Source organism: Sceloporus undulatus, chromosome 3 (assembly GCF_019175285.1).
Source record: "Sceloporus undulatus isolate JIND9_A2432 ecotype Alabama chromosome 3, SceUnd_v1.1, whole genome shotgun sequence".
Classification (NCBI taxonomy): Eukaryota; Metazoa; Chordata; class Lepidosauria; order Squamata; family Phrynosomatidae; genus Sceloporus; species Sceloporus undulatus.
The window spans coordinates 183,496,097-183,513,811 of record NC_056524.1 but is presented as its reverse complement, the minus strand read 5'-3'; the positions used below and the strand labels follow the sequence as shown (position 1 = coordinate 183,513,811).

The following is a 17,715-nucleotide window of genomic DNA, read 5'->3' as shown; positions in this document are numbered from 1 at the left end:
TTAGAGATCTGCTGTTTAAATGACAGATGCGTCTTAAGGCGCCAGAAGCTGCGCCAAAGTTGCACTCCAGTCCTTAGCTTTGGTCTGGCCTTTTAGGATGCATGCATCATTTAAACAGCATACCTTCAAAGTGACCCAAAACAGCTTTATTTTGGCCTGTCTGTTCAGGCCCTTTGCCTCTATCTTTTCCACCCTCATCCTTGCTAGCTTCCCCCTCTCCTAGTCGCACAGGTTAGCCTGCCTAGTGATTGTGCCATGTGATGCATTTCCTCCAGTTCTGATATTTTTTCTCTCCTGAAGCAGCACACTTCTTCTGTGTTTCTGAATGTGAAAGATAGAGAAGTGCTAGTGGTTTTAGCATTTGGCTATAACTCTGGAGAGCTGGGTTCAAGCATGAAAACTCACTGGATGACCTTGGATAAGTATTAGTCTCTCAGTCTCAGAGGAAGGCAAAGGGAAACTCCATTTGAACAAATCTTGCCAAGAAAACCCCACTATAGCCTTGAGGTCACCATATGTTGGAAGCAACTTGAAGGCCTTGACTGCCAATACTAGATAGCATGGGCTACATTTCAGAAGAAGGAACCAACAAAACCACTATGAAACATATCCAGTGAAATGCATCAGTTTGCCATAAATCGACAGGCACCTTGAAGGTGCACAGACACACACAAAGACCCTTGATCTTAGGATGAGCTGACATAAATTGCTTTAGATAGGTTCAATCACTATTACAAATAGAAGTAGAAACAGGAGGCAACCCTGCCTTCTTCCTCTGCCTGTTTTAATTAGTGGTGAATCAGTCCTGTTTATGTGTAACACTGCTTCTGTAAAGTTTTTTGATAATAGGAAGTTGCTGCTGCATCCTAGTTTTATAATCTGAATGATAAGAAAAGCCCATTCTAATCAGTCAGTGCCCTTGAAAATATCTGTAGATAGTAAAACAATTGGACTTACAGAATGAAACTGTTGGACTCTAGGTGATGTATAATGTTAAGACCAAAGAAGCAATTTTGGCCATTCCCCTCTGCCTCCATATACCACACTCTTCCAAAAAATCTCTCAACTCTCCAAAACAGATGGGGGGGGGATATGGGAGGCTTTTCAGGGAGGCCAAAATGCTAACCTAACTCCCGGTTCCACAGACAGATGCCTCTACTGGATCAAAGAATTTTTTTTTATCAACAGAGTCATCCATCAACAGGATAAAAACCAATGACAGTAAATTCTAATGGCTGTCTGTGACACTATATTTTCCTATTTTCCTTCACTCTTTTATCTTCTCTCTTTTGTTGTGTTCCTCCTGATATCCTCTTCTGTCTACATATAATAACTTCAGCCAGTGAATTCCTTCTGAGAACTTTAAAAGGGGAGATCTTTATAATTTTAGGCCTCTTCCCCACAATTTCGGCCTCTTCCCCACCAGAAAGAGTTTTTGTAATGGTTTCCTTTCAGGGTTTTTCTGAGGAATAAAAGCTTCCCCCTTTTTTTATTTCTATGATCTCTAACTGGTTATTTAGATAAAACACCCACTCACTTAGGACAGAAAAGTAATTGAGATTTATATGTCTTCATTACATCCATTTCTGATTTTTTTAATTGTTAGCATTTATCCCATAAGTTTATCCAGCTATGTAGATGTTAAGCATTCTATAGTAAATCCACATTTCATACCATACAGTATCAACTCATGTGAAAACTACATAATTGCCATGAAAGAAGGGCTTCTTATATTAATGTGTATATATTCTCCCCAACAAATTAAACATGGGAAATGTGATGTTTCTCTCTTCAAAGGATTTTTAAATAAGAATGCAGAGTCCAACCTATGCCTCTTTGAAAGGTAGAACTCATTAAAAAGTATGAAGTGAACATAAAGGGATTCTCAAGAATGTATTTGCAGTAAGCAATTCTGGCATATATATACAAGTACTGTGATTATGAACCCAGCTCATACCCAGCATTTGGGGTGAGTTTTTTTGTTTTGTTTTTGTTTTACTCTATCATGAATATGGAAACAGTTGTAAAGCATGAGATAAGAAGGAGTAGAAATGTCAGCTGTGTGTTTTACAGTTTAAGTAATAAGCATAGCCATCTAAAGGGGCATTTCAGAGCTTTAATCTGGGGTTAAAACATGGGTGAGCAACTGGGACCCCTTGTATATTTTTGGAATCAGTCCTTCAACATTAAATATGCTAACTGGAACTGGTAGTGTGCTAGGCTAAGCAACATCTGGAGGATCACAGCTTCCCATCCTAGTCTAAAATCACTCCACCACCAGGTACTAAAAAACTGATATTACCGGATCCCTGGAAGTTGTTGTATACTGCCAACCTATGTGGTCTATTTGTAGCAGTGACTCTTCATTTGTTTAGACAAGATTCTTTCCCATCCCTACACTGAGTTTCTAGAGTGTGAGCCTGGTATTCTTCCACTGAGCCACAGCCCTTTCCGAATAGACCAACTGAATGTGTGTGGATAGTGAACACAGCTACTGTGCTGTAAAATACTTGAAAGGAAGAATGGCGGACAACCTGATAGAAGCTGTTCTGAGCTTTCTTGGGTAATGCATGGGTATAATTTTTTAAAAAAAATATGCATGCAGAGAGATAGTTGTATCTGATTTGATGTTTAACAGAAGAAAATGTTCCTTTCTGAAAATGTGTTCCTAAAGGAAGAGAAGGAACTCTTCAGTACATACAATTTTTACAACAATATTATAGAGTGATTGTTGTGGAACGAAGTACACAGGCCTGATTATTTTTAAGTATCAGTGAGATGGGGGGGAGGGGGGGGAGTTTTTTGCATTAGTTGCAGTTCTTTATCCCCATAGAGCAGAAATAAAAAACAAACATACACTGACTCTTGTGACATTACCAGTCTATTGAGGGTTAACATTGTGGTTAGGATTTTTATGTACAGTACATTTTTTATGTTTCCTGACCAAAATGAGAATTCCACAGCAAACTCCCCTCCCCAATCTCCCAAATGGTGCTATTCTCTGAAGAGTGTCCAAAGCTTAGATCATGTTGGCTATAAGTATAGCCCGGGGAGAGGGGGTATTCACATCATGTTGGGGTTTCACATGAACGTGATCACAACTTGGCGTTCTCCTGGAAACAATCGCTGCAGGATTCCTGATTATATGAATTGGCTCTTTTTGCATTTATCTTTAGAGCAAGAAAAAAGCATTTATTTCCTGATGCTATACTTTTAACTAGAACAGATTTTCTCTGTATGAGAGCCCTAGATAAAACTACTATGCATGCAAAACACAACCAGTAAAATATATGGGGAGTGACAGTGTGAGATTTCCAACTGCTTCACTAATATACTTCAGTCATGACCCAGAATTAACTCTTTTAAATAAAAGTGATCTGTTTCTTTTCATGTAATTAGCTTCTGTAAGATGAACAGATACCTTTAGACTAGACCATACTTGCTCATCTTAGCAGTAGGTAAGGACCAAAATTAAAATAGGTTGACTTCTTTGGGCCGCAGATAGGTTGGGGGAGTGGAGGTGCATCACAGTTGTCTTGCAGGACTAGGAGGGCACTGTGGAGGTGAGGTGATGCCTTCCCAGTCTCTGGGACTCAGAGGGCATGTGGGCAGCAGTTTGGCTGGATGGAGGGGAAGGCAGTTCATACACCCCAATTGTTGTGACACCACTGCTCCACAGCCCAGATTTGTTCTGAGTAGATGGCTGGACTGGGGGGGGGGGAATGGGTGCCCCTTCACCCCCAAGCCTGGCTTTCTTCCAAGGAGATGGCTGGGCTAAGGAGGAGGAAAACAGGCAAATAAAAACCCATCCTTCACCTTCCCAGCCCATCCATCTCCTCAGGAGAAACCTGGGCTGTGGAGGAGGCTTGAGCATGTGGGCTGCCAGAAATACTTTCGCAGGCCACGTGTTGTGCAGACTTAGACTAGACATTTTGTTTCCATATCTACTACAGTGAGCCTGCCACATCAGCAGGTTGGCAATCTGTGATTTTGACCAACCATGGATAACCATACCCCATGTTATTCAGTGCCAGTGCATGCATGCAGATGCACTGAAACTGGCTTGTGCACATTATCACCCATTGAATAATAGCCATCCACATTTTTCCCATCTGCAGGACCCCCAGAACCAAACTCCGGAAGATGGGAATGGTCCATTGTACAACTCTGTTTCACTATTTAAGAGGTGGAAAGCTACAATTTACTTTCTGTAGACCATAAAGTACTAATTACCAATTCGCAAGCATGGGGTATGAGAAATCCAGTATTTGGGTCCTTTGAGTATTCTAGGATATGTCTCAATGTGGTTAGTATACAAAGTCAACAAATGTGTCCTGGTATTCTCTCCTTAACCCCACCCACCCACCTATACAAAGCACTTCAAGAAAAGAGAGAGATGGAGTCTGTTCACATTCAGAAGCTTATTGCATTGCTTATTAAAGTGACTTCTCCCGAATTTTGCCATCCCAGGTGCATCCCCGCTCCCAGGAATGCTCCGGTGGCCATTTTCTTAAGAAGGAAAACTCCTGGTTTCAAAAAGAGGCAGGCTGAGCGCCCCTGGGAGCGGGAATGAACTCGGGATGGACCTGGGCACTGGATTTGGTGACAAAATCCTTGTGATAATATCAGGATGCCGCCTGGTTTAAAATTTAAGCCAGGAGAGGTAAGTTGATTTAATAAACAATGTGATAAGCTCCGAAGTCTTCTATACAGGCGGGAATTAATACTGTGGGTTTTTTTAAAGACACAATAAATTGAATTAAATAACATTAATTATTATATCAATATCCAGCATTTAAATAACCATGTATATATTCCTACTTAAAGGCTGGCATTTGAAGCCAGCCTAAAGATTATGGTTTTGCATTTGTGGTAGGGAGATAGATAGTTGCTGGTGAACTAATGAGATCACACTTCTAGCTGCCCTTATTATTTAGATTGATTTTATACAGACAACTAGATATTTATTGATCTTAAAAACCATGGTGGAATCACTGGTGGTTGCCTTCAAAGTGGGACAGAAGACAAGAGTGATCGATTTCTTAGCTGAACGTCCTTTTGTTTCTTCCTAGTGTCTGAAGATTTTCAGGCTGAGTCATTTCATCATACAATAGCTTTCCATAGTTTTCATACACTTGTACTTCAAAGGTTCACTAATACTGTTATAAAATATCTTAGGGTCGGTCAGGCATCATTTCAAATAGAACAAAAAAACCCACAGCAAAAGGTGTTACTTAAATGCAGATTGGGAAGAGGAAGCCTTGAATTGGCTGTGGGCATTGTGAAGACAGTCCAAACCCAATTTAGGGTTTTGGCCCTGTGTCTTTGCAAGACTCGGTAAGCCTGGGAGGAATTCTGTGTAAATCACCCATGTAGACAAGCCCTTAGTCACCCTGTTTCCTTTAGCAGTGTCTTCTTCGGGGAAAGCTTCATGAGTCTCTGTAGACTTTCCAGTGAAGTTGTCTTTCACTATTCTCCTCTGATATTGCTTGCCAGTGATGCAGCTTTGTCCATAAATTCATTAAATACTGTCTTCCTCTTGGTTCACCCACAGAGCCTCATGATCACCACATGATAATGCAATATGATATTGCAAAATTAATTAAATACATAAATAATCCATAAACTTGCATAATAGAAAGAATTTGCTGAAAGATACTTGTGTTTCACCAAAGATGTTTTCCAAATGAACTTCATCTTACAATTACATATTCTCTCTCTCTCTCTCTCTCTCTCTCTGTGTGTGTGTGTGTGTGTGTAGTGTTTAGGAAAGAAAGCTAGTGTGATGTAGTGGTTTCAGTGTCGGACTATGACTGGAGACCAGGGATCAAATCCCTGCTCAGCCATGGACACCCAAGGGTGACCTTGGGCAAGTCACACTCTCTCAGCCTCAGTTGAGGGCAAAAGCAAATCTGCTCTGAACAAATCTGGCCAAGTAAACCCCATGATAGGGTTACCTTAGAGTTGCCATAAGTCGGGAATAACTCGAACGCACATAACAGTGTTTACGTACAGTAATCACTATAAAGATAGGGTAATATTTCACAATAATGTTTGCAGAGTGTTAAACAGCCAGTTCCTCTATTCACGCTGAATATAAAGCCCTCTATATGACCTTAGCAGAGACACCTGTTATCTCTGTTGTGCCTGTCTAGGCATAATTAATGACACTCTCTTAGTGACATGCAATGAATGTTAATTTGTCATTGAATGCCTGATGGAAAGCTTGGTACCCCTTGTATTTTAAACAAAATGCTATAATAGAGCTGCATTTATATTCAAAAGGTATAATTATTCTTGCATATTAAACATAGGTTAACATTAAACTGGAACAACTTTATCTGAATTCATCACATAGTGCCTGAAAATTGTAGGATCTAACACAGAATGAAAAAAAAGCACTGGAACAATATTAATAAAGTTTTTCATATGTATAGGTCATATTTAAACCCACCTCCATAAAATCATGTTTCCTTCTAAGAACAATTTATATCAACCCATTCAACAGATAAAAAGCAGTACAAAACAACAGAATATATAAAGCACTTTGGAGTTTTCAAAATGCTAAGGATATATGTTATCTTTTGTAATCCTCAGAATAGCTCTTTATGGTTGATCAATATTATTCTTTACAACAAAGTCTTGTAAAGCTGCCTGGTGCATTCGTGTTAGAAGTCATTTTTATTAAAGGATTTCATTGTTTGTTTTCAGTAATGTTTCAACTGTATTATATCAACTCTTAGAATCTAACAGTATACCTAATAAATTTTGCAAACAATAGTTTGTAAGGCTAGACTGTCCAGTTGACTTATATGCTATGATATTATGATTTAAAACAGATTGCTTAAATGAAAGGTTCTGCAGTTTTTTCACAGCTGTTTGTTTTTTCTTGTGTATTTATTTTAATGTTAACATTTTTCTTGTATTGTTCTTTCTCAATAAACAAATATAACCAAATATAATTTCTACTGTGATTGATATATTTTGACAACCCTCTTGGCACAGTATTTAGTACAGTCTTTATTTCCAGTTACATGAAACTGTGTTGCTTTTACTGCATTTTACTGTTTTTACTGAACCATTGTTTCTGCCATATTTTCTAGAGCAAATCTTCTGACCACTCAAAAATTATTGTCTTCTATCAGTATATCCATAATGTACAAATTATAGCAGTTTGATACCACTTTAATTATCATGATTCCATCCTATCAACTCCTAGGTAGTTTAGTGAAGTGTTTAGAATTCTGTGCTAGAGAGCATTTCTGCACTCTCCTATTGAACTATTGGCTACCAAATCCTAGGCATAGTTTGCTGCATGAGGATAAGTATAGTATGGCACCCCTACCCTTTTGGTTCTGCAGAAACTAGCAAAACTGGCAAATAATTTTTGCTCCCAGAAAACTTGCAAATAGTTAAAAATTAATTTGTTATCCTATTGTGATTTTTTTTTTTAGTGACAGATTTTAAATTCAGTATTTTAATCACTAAAATGGCAAACGGTTTTATTTCAGAGTTTCTCGTAATGTTCACTCATCATGGTCATTTCCAGCAAGTCTAGTTGATATATTAAAGTTTAATTTAGCAGCTGAATCAATGAATCAACTAATGAATGACTTTTCTTCTCAGTTTAAGACCAACAAGTAGACTGCCCTTACATTTTAACATTGTTGCATTATCACTGCCACTAGCACTAGTGTTTCCAAGCTATACTTGGTGATGGGATAGGATCCTCCATTGCCCCAGGCAGGAAAGTCCTTCAGGGAGATATATACAGGCAGTGTGATATATGCAACCTGTACTGCTACCAGAGGGCATGGCTGGCAGACCCAGGAAGAGCTCCACTACCCTTTGGCATCTGCTCTTGAAAGCAATTTCATCTCTCTAATGATCTAGCTGACCTGGATTCTATCATCATATTTTCTTCATTTCTCTGTTGAATTAGAGATAATAGATAATAGAAAATACAGTCTTCCCTCCATATTCACGGCTTTGGAACTCATGGTTTTGATCATCCGCGAGGTCAAGGCCTCCCCATGCACATGCACTCCCCCTCCTCTCCATCCCTTCCTTGCTGCTCTGTAACTAGCCCAGCTGAACCAGCTACAGAGCAACAGTGAGAGGAAAGAGAGGGAAGCTTTTTCTTTCTCCCAAGGCTTTCCAGGGCAACAGGGTCCGGAGGAAGAGAGGACTCCATCCCCTCCACCCCTGCCGCCTTGGAAGGGCTTGGGAGAGAGCTGAGAGGGAGGTGGGGGAATGTCATACTCGCTTTTCTTTCCCTTCCTTGATGCCTCAGAGAGCTTACCTGGGTGAGGAGCAGGGGTCAGAGCAGCATGCGTGAGTCCCCAGGCTTTCTTAAGATGCCTTAGAGAGCTCATGCCAGCTTTCTCAGGCATCGTGGGAGGGAAGAGGCAAGTACATGCACGTGCTTTTCTCTAAGGTCCCCTCCCTGTCACTCTTAAACTGGGGATAGGGGTTATTTGCGAAATTTTCAAATTTACGAGGGTCCTTTGCCCCGTGAATAAGGAGGGACAACTGTAACACATGTACTTTTTTTCACAAATAGTGGAAGAACGGCAGCCTAACTAGTCTCTCTTTCCAAAATGTTAACAAGTAGGGTGAGGTTCAGCTGAGAATAAAATCAAGATGTTGAGGATATGGGCTGCAGGTTTTTGATATAGACATTTGTCTGGAAATGCCTCATATTGTATAACAACTACTTTGACAGTTTAAATGCAGGCTGTGTTATTACAATGGGAACTGTCAGAATTAACTTGATTTCCCCCATGCTAAGACTTATTAAGCACTTCATCTCAATAACGCAAACCCAATTAGCTGGAATTATACTTACATCACCTTCACTGATGGGTGTAATTGATGTGAGCTGAAGTGAGTTTGATAAGCTTGACCTTGACTCTACTCAGTGAGTATATTGGATCACTTAATTGAGAAACCGAAAGAATTTACAGAGAATATGATAGAAATACACACCCATACTTAGAATAACTGAAATCTTTTTCTCATAAGATGGTTGACTTCTTCATTAGGTTACAACTTGTTTGTGGGAGATTCAGTTGACTTAATCTATGTAAGGTAGAGAAATTGGGCTATTTTCTAAAGATCATAACCCAATGTGATCTTTATTTTATTTTAATAATGATCTTGATCTGGTATTATGTGTATGAGAAATAAGATACACATTAAATCAAGTATCACAGACATATTCAGAGCTTTAAACTTGTCTGAATTTAAATCAGTAGTAAAGACCAGTCTCTTTTGGCAGGCCTATCCAGACTATTTTTAAATTATGGGTTTAAAGTATTTATTGATGAATTTTAATATGTATTGTTTTAATATGCTTTTATATATGTTTTATATTTAGTATGATTTGTTGTAGTTCCCCACCTCAATCCACAGAGATAGGCAGGTAGGAAATAATAATAATAATAATAATAATAATAATAATAATAACAACAACAACAACCACTACCATCACCATACATTTTGTGATATACATGGGGAGGGAGTATTGACTGAATCTCTTTCTGAGAGAGAAAACATATATTTTGGTGAACTAACATACAATATATAGAATACTAGATATTGGCTCCATACAGACAGGCCAAAATAAAGCCGCTTCGGGTCACTTTGGAAGTATGCTGTTTAAATGATGCATGCATCCTAAGAGTCTGGAAACCGTACCAAAGCCATACTCCAGTCCTAAGGACAGGAGTGTGGCTTTGGCGTGGCTTCTGGCCTCTTAGGACGCATGCAGCATTTAAACAGCATACTTCCAAAGTGACCCAAAGCAGCTTTATTTTGGCCTGTCTGTATGGGCCCAGCATTATGTCTAATAATACTAGCAGAAAAAAATAAAAATTTTGGAACTTCTGTTGATGGAAATCATGAAAGAAAGTGAAAAAGTAGTTGAACATCAAGAAAACAAAAATAATGACAACAGATAATTTAATAACTTCAAAGTGGGTGATGAAAACATCTGCATGGTTAACGATTTTCCATACCTTGGCACAGTAATTTTTTCAAAAAACCAGAGACTGTAGTTGAGAAATCAGAACACTAGGATTTGGAAGGACAACTATATAGGAACTAGAGAAGATCCTCTTGTCTAAAGACATATCACTGAGTACCAAAGTTAGAATTGTCAGTGCGGTAACATTTCTGATTTCTATATATGATTGTAAAAGCTGGATAGTGAAGATGCTGATAAAGAAAAAGAGCCAATTGATTTGAAATGAGAAGTTCTGCCAGTATCATAGACTGATAAAATGACCAGTGAATGGGTCTTGGAGCAAATCAAGCATTAGCTGTCACTAGAAACCAAAATGACCAAACTGCTGTGATTATACTTTAGGCATATCATGGCGTGGCATGACTCATTGGAAGAATGATAATGCTTGACATTGTAGGTGGATAGATTCAGTCAAGAAAGCCATGGTCCTGAGACTGGAAGACCTGAGCAAGACTGCAAGACCTGAGCAATCTATCTTGAGGTCTCTCATTCAGTCATCTTACCAGCTATTCCTCTGTAAATAAACTTTACCCATTCCACAGTTTGTGCTATGTACTATAATTGACACAAAGATTAGCATTCTGGTACTATTTGATATTCTATTGAAAGTGCACTAGTAATGTAGGCAAAGTAATTGAGATGTTGCTATTGTGTGTCTTCAAGTCATTTGTTACTTATAGTGACCCTAAGGCAGGGGTTTCCAACCTTTTTGACTCACGGAGCCCAAGGCCCCCACAGAGCAGAGGTTGGGAACTGCTGCCCTAAAGTGAACCTATCACAGGGCTTTCTTGGCAAGACATGTTCAGAGGGGTTTGCCTTTGCCACTCTGAGGCTGTGTGACTTGCCTAATGTCATCAAGTAGATTTCCATGGCTGAGGAGGGATTTTAACCCTGGTCTCAAGAGTCACAGTCCAGTGCTCAAATTACTACATCACACTGGCTCTCTTCACCGCTACGTACTTTAAAACAACAGCAGAAATAAATCTCGATTGTGTACTGGAGCAATCTATATATGTGCATTCTGTACATGCACACTCTGCATGGAACTCAGAAAGAGAATACTGAGAAGAAATGAGTGAGACCTATTTAAAGATGTGCACAGAATAATGCCCAAGTGGTGCCTGGATAATGAAGTACTTGAGTGTTTGAGTGGCACCAGCACACAGTCTAGTTTGAAACAGTGAAATTACATGTAGATGTTTGAGTGGGACAGACAGTAGAGGAGAAGCAGACTGAGAATAAGAATAATTGGAAAATTAATGTTAAAGCACTGCTAATCTTGAGATTATAGCAGTACATGGGAGGTCTTCCAGAAGATGTAGTCCTAAATTCTGAAGCACATAACTATGTATACAGTGCTGAGAGAACAAAAGGCTGCGCTTCCATTTTTATGAATTCTCAAAATAAGTGGCTTCACATCTTTAACAAATAAATGATTGAATGCAAAAGAGAAGTTATGATTTTCTCAGTTGCAAATGGCATTACAATTGCACCCAGGGATCCTAGTGATTTATGCAACAAATTAAATTAGAAGAGAAGATATAATGCATTTTTCTAAGTAGAAATCAACACAGTGATTTCTCAGAAATGGGAATTTCCCAATAACAAAAATCATGTCTGAGCAATATCAGATGGAAAAATCAAATGGAAAGCAAAATGTGCACTGATTCTTCCAAAAGGAAACCTCAGTGTAATTCTTAATTCTGTCTTAATTCCAATACTGCTACAGTTGGCTCTCCATAGCCACAGATTCTGCATCCACAGATAACTATCCATGGCTTGAAAATATTTTTAAAATCCAAAAAGCAAACCTTGATTTTTCCATTGTATATATGGGACACCATTTTACTATGATGGAGATGGAGCTATGGCAGGTAAAATGGTGTCAAACTGCATTATTTCTACAATGTAGATGCACTCTTGGATATGTGGTCAAGCAATATTAGAGTGTGGTCAAGATATCAGAAGTTGTTCAGGAGGAAGACTAGACAAGGTAGGAGAGGATGCTGCAGTTTGCTTCTGCCTGAGCCTCCTGAGAAAGGCACAGTTCTAACCCCCGCCCCTCTACTTTCTTGTCGACTGAGTTAATGGAATGCAAATTACTTCTACTTTGAACTCATTTTGAGCAACTGAAGAAAGCTAAGGATAAAGCAGGAAAATGGAAGGAAGAAAGAGAAACTGGGACATTTTAAATACAGATTAAAACATGTTGAAAAAGACCATTAATAAGGACTATCCCTGCCAAATTGGGATAGTTTGAAAGTATGGTAAAAGAAAAGTCTAGTTTCCTGACTTATTACTTTAGGTTTACCAGGTTATACCCTAATGACCTCTGGGTTTGCTGAGTACAGGAAAAGTTAATAAAACAAAGGCAATAACATTTGGTTCTCCATTTTTGAAAACACACAAAACAGCCCTTGAAAGCTCAAACCTATCTTTTTCTGGTGTCAGGTTCATAGGGGTTAAATGGGAGTAATTCGTAAGGTATGATTTTTCCATCTTTCGTATCCTTTTTTGTTGCTTTTTTCTTTGTATGGTGTTTGTGTTTGCTTGCTCACCTCACCAGGGCTTGCTTTATATTTTTTACACATTAACAGAGTGGCAAGTCTGTACTTTCATCACAAATTGATCTTATTCATAGTCTTTTCTAATCACTTTGCCAACCTGTTTGAATTGCTGAGTTGGGCAAAATCCCTGGAAGTTATGTTTACTGCCACATATATTTTGTCTTCTTTTAAAATCTATCTGTGAGGATATGTTGATTTATCAGCTGAACACAGCGAACACTAGGGATTATCATGAAACACTCTTTAAAACTTCAAGCATTATTTATAGTAAGAAAAATTTGGTAAGCTGACTTGTTGTAAAGCATTTTAAAATTTCCTATTATTACCTTGGTTTAAGCTTAAATATCCCCCCCCAAAAAAAGTTATGCAGCCCTTACTCACTTTCATGAGACTGCATTTCAGCTATATTTTTCATTTCCTAAAATGATAGTGGAAAACAGTAGGTGTGATTTTACAAATTTGAAGATTTTAAAATATTGAACTGATAACTTTCTGAAGGAGAAAAGTAAGTACAAATGAAAATAGACTATTATCCACATTAGGGCCAAACCAAACATTCTGTAAGTAATTATCATGCATGTGCATATCCAGTTTCACTTAAGCAAGTGTGGCAGACTTACCTTTGTGTTTTAAATGGAAGTAATTTGCTATGCCAGCTTTTGTGACATAGTGTTTGACTCTGTTCAGTTCTATCTTGAGAAATGAAGTTGGCCTAGAATCCTCTAGATTTGTTTACACACAAGCAAACCCCCATACTGCCCACTTTCTGTTGCACCATGTGGGAAGGACTATTTTCCCATTATAAAATTTCCCATGCTAAAATATAAATCCGTTAGTCTTAAAGGGACTGCTAGATTCCTCGCCCCACACACATGCAATTTTTCCTTTTTCTGCAGCACAGATTATCAGGGCTACTTCTTTGAGGACAGATGGTTTCATTTTCAAAAGGAACTGGCACCTTTACACTAAACCTAATTGACTGGGAGCCAGAAGAACACTGTACTAGTCAGGGACATTATTGAAGTAAGAACATATTCCCCTCACCTCCTGGGATCTGAGTTATTCCCTCTGGGATGCTTTAGAACAGGGGTTGGCAACCTACGGCCTGCGGGCCAGATCCGGGCCAGCGAGGCCTCGGGACCGGCCCCAGCCCGGTCCTGCCGCCGATTGCCGCCCCCGCCGCAGCTTCCGTGCCGCTCAGGGTGCCATTTTGAGTTCGGCCCCCCAGTTGTCTGAGGGACAGCAACCCGGCCCCTGGCTCAAAAAAGGTTTCCTACCCCTGCTTTAGAAGGTCAAACCTCTTCCTCATTGTGCAAGAAAAAGTCTTTGTATGTGTTCTGCTCCAGTCCTACAAGATTGAAATCCCTTTTCTAAGGCTTAGTTACTGAGAGTAACAGCTGTAAATTAAAATATGCAGGGGTTGTTGGTCTCAATCTTTTCCTGACAGAATGGTGATTGCAAGAACTTCTCTGAAATTGTATGTGGCCTTGAAGTGAGAGGAGTTTCTGCCCTGGTTTTAGAACTCTTTTTTTTTTTTACTTGACAAAATGCACATCTTTCACTCTTTTCACTTGAGTTTCAACAATGAAATGTTTAGAAACAGAATAGATGTGTATACAATAGACAGATGTAGAAATGGGAAAATGCATTTTCTACTTTGAGATGTGTAGTGTGAGTCATTAGAGTCTGCTGCACATTATTTTTACAATGAGCTACAGCATGTTAGAGAGAGGCACCTTAGTCACAAAGAATAACTGTCTGGGCTGGCAGTATATAAAACTTTTCCTCAGGAAGGGCAAACTCTAAATCTGGAGAATCTGTATCAGTAGTTGGGGGTATGTATACATATGTGTGATATATTTCTACCTGCAGTTAACCCACAAATCTTTCTAGGCACTCAAAAAGAGTAGGCTATATTGTGTGAGGTTCAACTGGAATACAAAGAATCAATCAGCTGAAATGCAAAGACTAATATTGGGAAATATCATAATTTATTTTATTCTCTTCAGAGATGTTGAAAAACTCATTCATTTTAAGTATCATGTGAAATATATGCTTAGGCTGCAGTCCTACAACTTGCAGAAGTCCCATTGATTTTAGTGTCATTTACAATCATTTAACTCTTGCCGTGAGTCATAAAAAACACCTCTGTCTTTTCTTTACATTCTTAGCTCATCATATGATGAAAGATGAACCAGTGTCACAGTAGCAGTAGTCTTTGTTTATTTGTATTGAATCTCAGAATAGTTATCCTGTATGCATAACCAGCACCTGAGCAGGATGGGAGTGCCTCCCCACATGCAAACCCAGCCACATGTCATGGTGATACACTTCCAACATCTTTCTCTTTTAGAAATGCAGCATATTTTAGAAAGCATTTCCATTCACACACACACATACAATCCACTTGCCGTGTTCGTACATCCCTGTATATTCCTCGTGCTACCATTGCTTTTATGAATATATGACAAGATATTGTAAAGCTGCTTTATAGTGAGTCAGGCTACTGATCTGTTTAGTCCAGTGTTGTCTGCTCTAACCAGCAGGAACTCTCCCTGATGTTATGTGGACATCTTACCAGCCTTGCTGCCTAAAATCTCTTTTTAATTGAAGACCCTAAAGCTTGTACACAAGCTCCTTTAATGCATTTTTAAAAGAAATGTCGCTCATCAACCTTCAGTATTTCTGATTGAAGGATAGCTCACAGAAAATATCCAGTAGCAGCACGCATGCATGCATGCATGCATAAATAAATAAATCAATCAATAAATAAATAAATAATCACACTAGAAAACACCTACTTGTGATCCTAAATATAATTATACTTGGAATATAAAACACCAAGTAAATGATAGATAAGCTTTCATAAGAAGTATATTCCAGAGGTAAGGCAACCTGATTAAGGCCACATTATATGGACAGGCTCACACTGGAAAAAAGTAATCCTTGAAGTATGACAATCCCATGCCATCTGGGACTTCAAGAATTAAAACTAACACATTAAAACTTGCTTGGTGGTTTAAACACTTGATGAAGTATGTTCTCTTTCTTCAATCCCATTCAATAGTTTATTTTGAGTGAAGTTTTTTCAAAGGCAGAACCATGTACAAGTGGTCCAAAAGACAAGTTGTCAAACCAACTGCAGCTGGGATTATTTCTCTTTAAAATAGTGATCACAGCAGCCAAACCACTAGTGGATATAATCTGTTTCATGTTGCCAGTGCCTTCATTGGGATTGCATGTCATCTTCCCCTAACGTAGGCTATCTATCTAAAATTTGTTTCACTCCTGAGTGATGTCTGCAGTTAAATTGAAAAGGGCCAGACAATCACTCTTCAAGAGTTTTCAGAGTTGTATGGCAGCCTTCTACTCTTAACAGCTTCCTCAGAAAAAGACTAAATTATTTTTGTCATTGTCATTGAAGTCCAGGAAAGGTTTCTGTAACTGTGACAAAGGAGGTGTTCACAGACACCCACACCCTCGGTGGCCTGGAGTGAGAATGTTGGTCTCCCCAGGAACAATAAAAGCAGTTTAAAAAAAATAGCAATAATATTCAGTTCTCCTTTGGAGCATGCAAGGGGAATTGAGAACTCAAGCTCTCTTTCCCTTGCCTTTTTTTTAATCCATCTTTTCCAGAAGAAAAACTGTGAATTTTGAATTGATAACTTGCACAGAGAATAGTGTTTGTGTTAGTGAATGCATATTTCATTGGAGCTACCATGGCCCCAGAGCATTTACTCCATTCTGTATGATGGAACTCCTTGACACTTGCAAAGGATGCAAACTCCAGAAAAAGAGATTCCACCTCAACATTAGGAGGAACTTCCTGACAGTGAGGACTGTTCGACAGTGGAACAAACTCCCTCAGAGTGTAGTGGAGTCTCCTTCCTTGGAGTCTTTAAACAGGGTCTGGATGGCCATCTGTCGGGGATGCTTTGATCGAGAGTTCCTGCATGGCAGGGGGTTAGACTGGATGGCCCTTGTGGTCTCTTCCAACTCTACAATTCTATGATTCTTGGTCCAGCCAGGCCTTTTCACTGTTCTTTTGGGGCTGAGAAAAAATGACCTCCAAAGACTGGAGTGGTCCTCAGGGACTTGTCTGTAGATTGTTGTTTTTTAATGAGAGACAAGCCATTTTTTCCACAATTACCGAACTGCCCTGTGCACTAACTACCCAAGATAATATTTCACCAGCGGTTGGCTAGTTTTTATTTTTAATAATAGTTTGGATATTTCTTTTTTTGTTTTAATAAGAGGTCTTAAATATAAATTTCCAATTTTCTGCTTAGCCTTCCCACCATCCATTTCCATTTCATCACCTAGTGGCAAATTAACTATATAATAGATTTTCACATTTCATTTTATTTGTACCACACCCTTTCTCTCATGAACCCAGGATGATTAACAACCTTCATAAAACACTACTTGAAAACATAACACTAAAATTGCATTTAATAAAAGACTAATAATAACCCAAACAAAACTGAGTGCAATAACGTCTTACAATTTGTTTTATATTAAAAGAGGTCCCTGTTTGAAATTCAGAATAATCATTGACAGAAAAGGCCAATGGTAAAAAGGAGCTTCTTACATAATGGGTAAGTCATAAAACTACCTTACCCATTATATAAAACTGATGTAAGACAACTTGTGATGGATGCAGAAGTGGCACCACAGTTAATGTATTCTCACTAAATGAACCACTCTACTTATACCAGGAAAGTATAATTTCACAGAGGTTGACTTTATTAATTATATACTTAATTCATTTTAATAAATATAAAACATATTTTAAAACTATTTTTTTTATTCATGAGGCAATCATGCTGTGCCCATCTTAACATATTCAGTCCCTATCCTGTCAGGTTCTGTAAGTACATCTTTCATTATAAAATTGTGCTTGACTGCATGTCACAAAGGGACACTCTTTCTATGCATTAAAAATCTAAGCCATTCTTTTAAAGCTCCACTATCCCAGTTGCCGATATTGGAATTCAAACTACAAAGTGGGCAGTGGATCCACTCTGGATTTTATTCTGAGTTTAGATAGCCCTTTTAAAATATGGGACGAGACTCGGAACATATTTCTGTGTGCTATCTGAAATTTAACGTTGGTTTTCT

The 17,715-nt window shown here is 38.6% G+C and overlaps 1 protein-coding gene across 3 annotated transcripts in view; it reads left to right on the top strand.

Annotated features, from left to right (window-relative positions):
* Positions 1-17,715, top strand: part of ADGRA1 (adhesion G protein-coupled receptor A1) — a 484,111-nt gene that overhangs the window by 303,074 nt on the left and 163,322 nt on the right. The window lies entirely within an intron of this gene.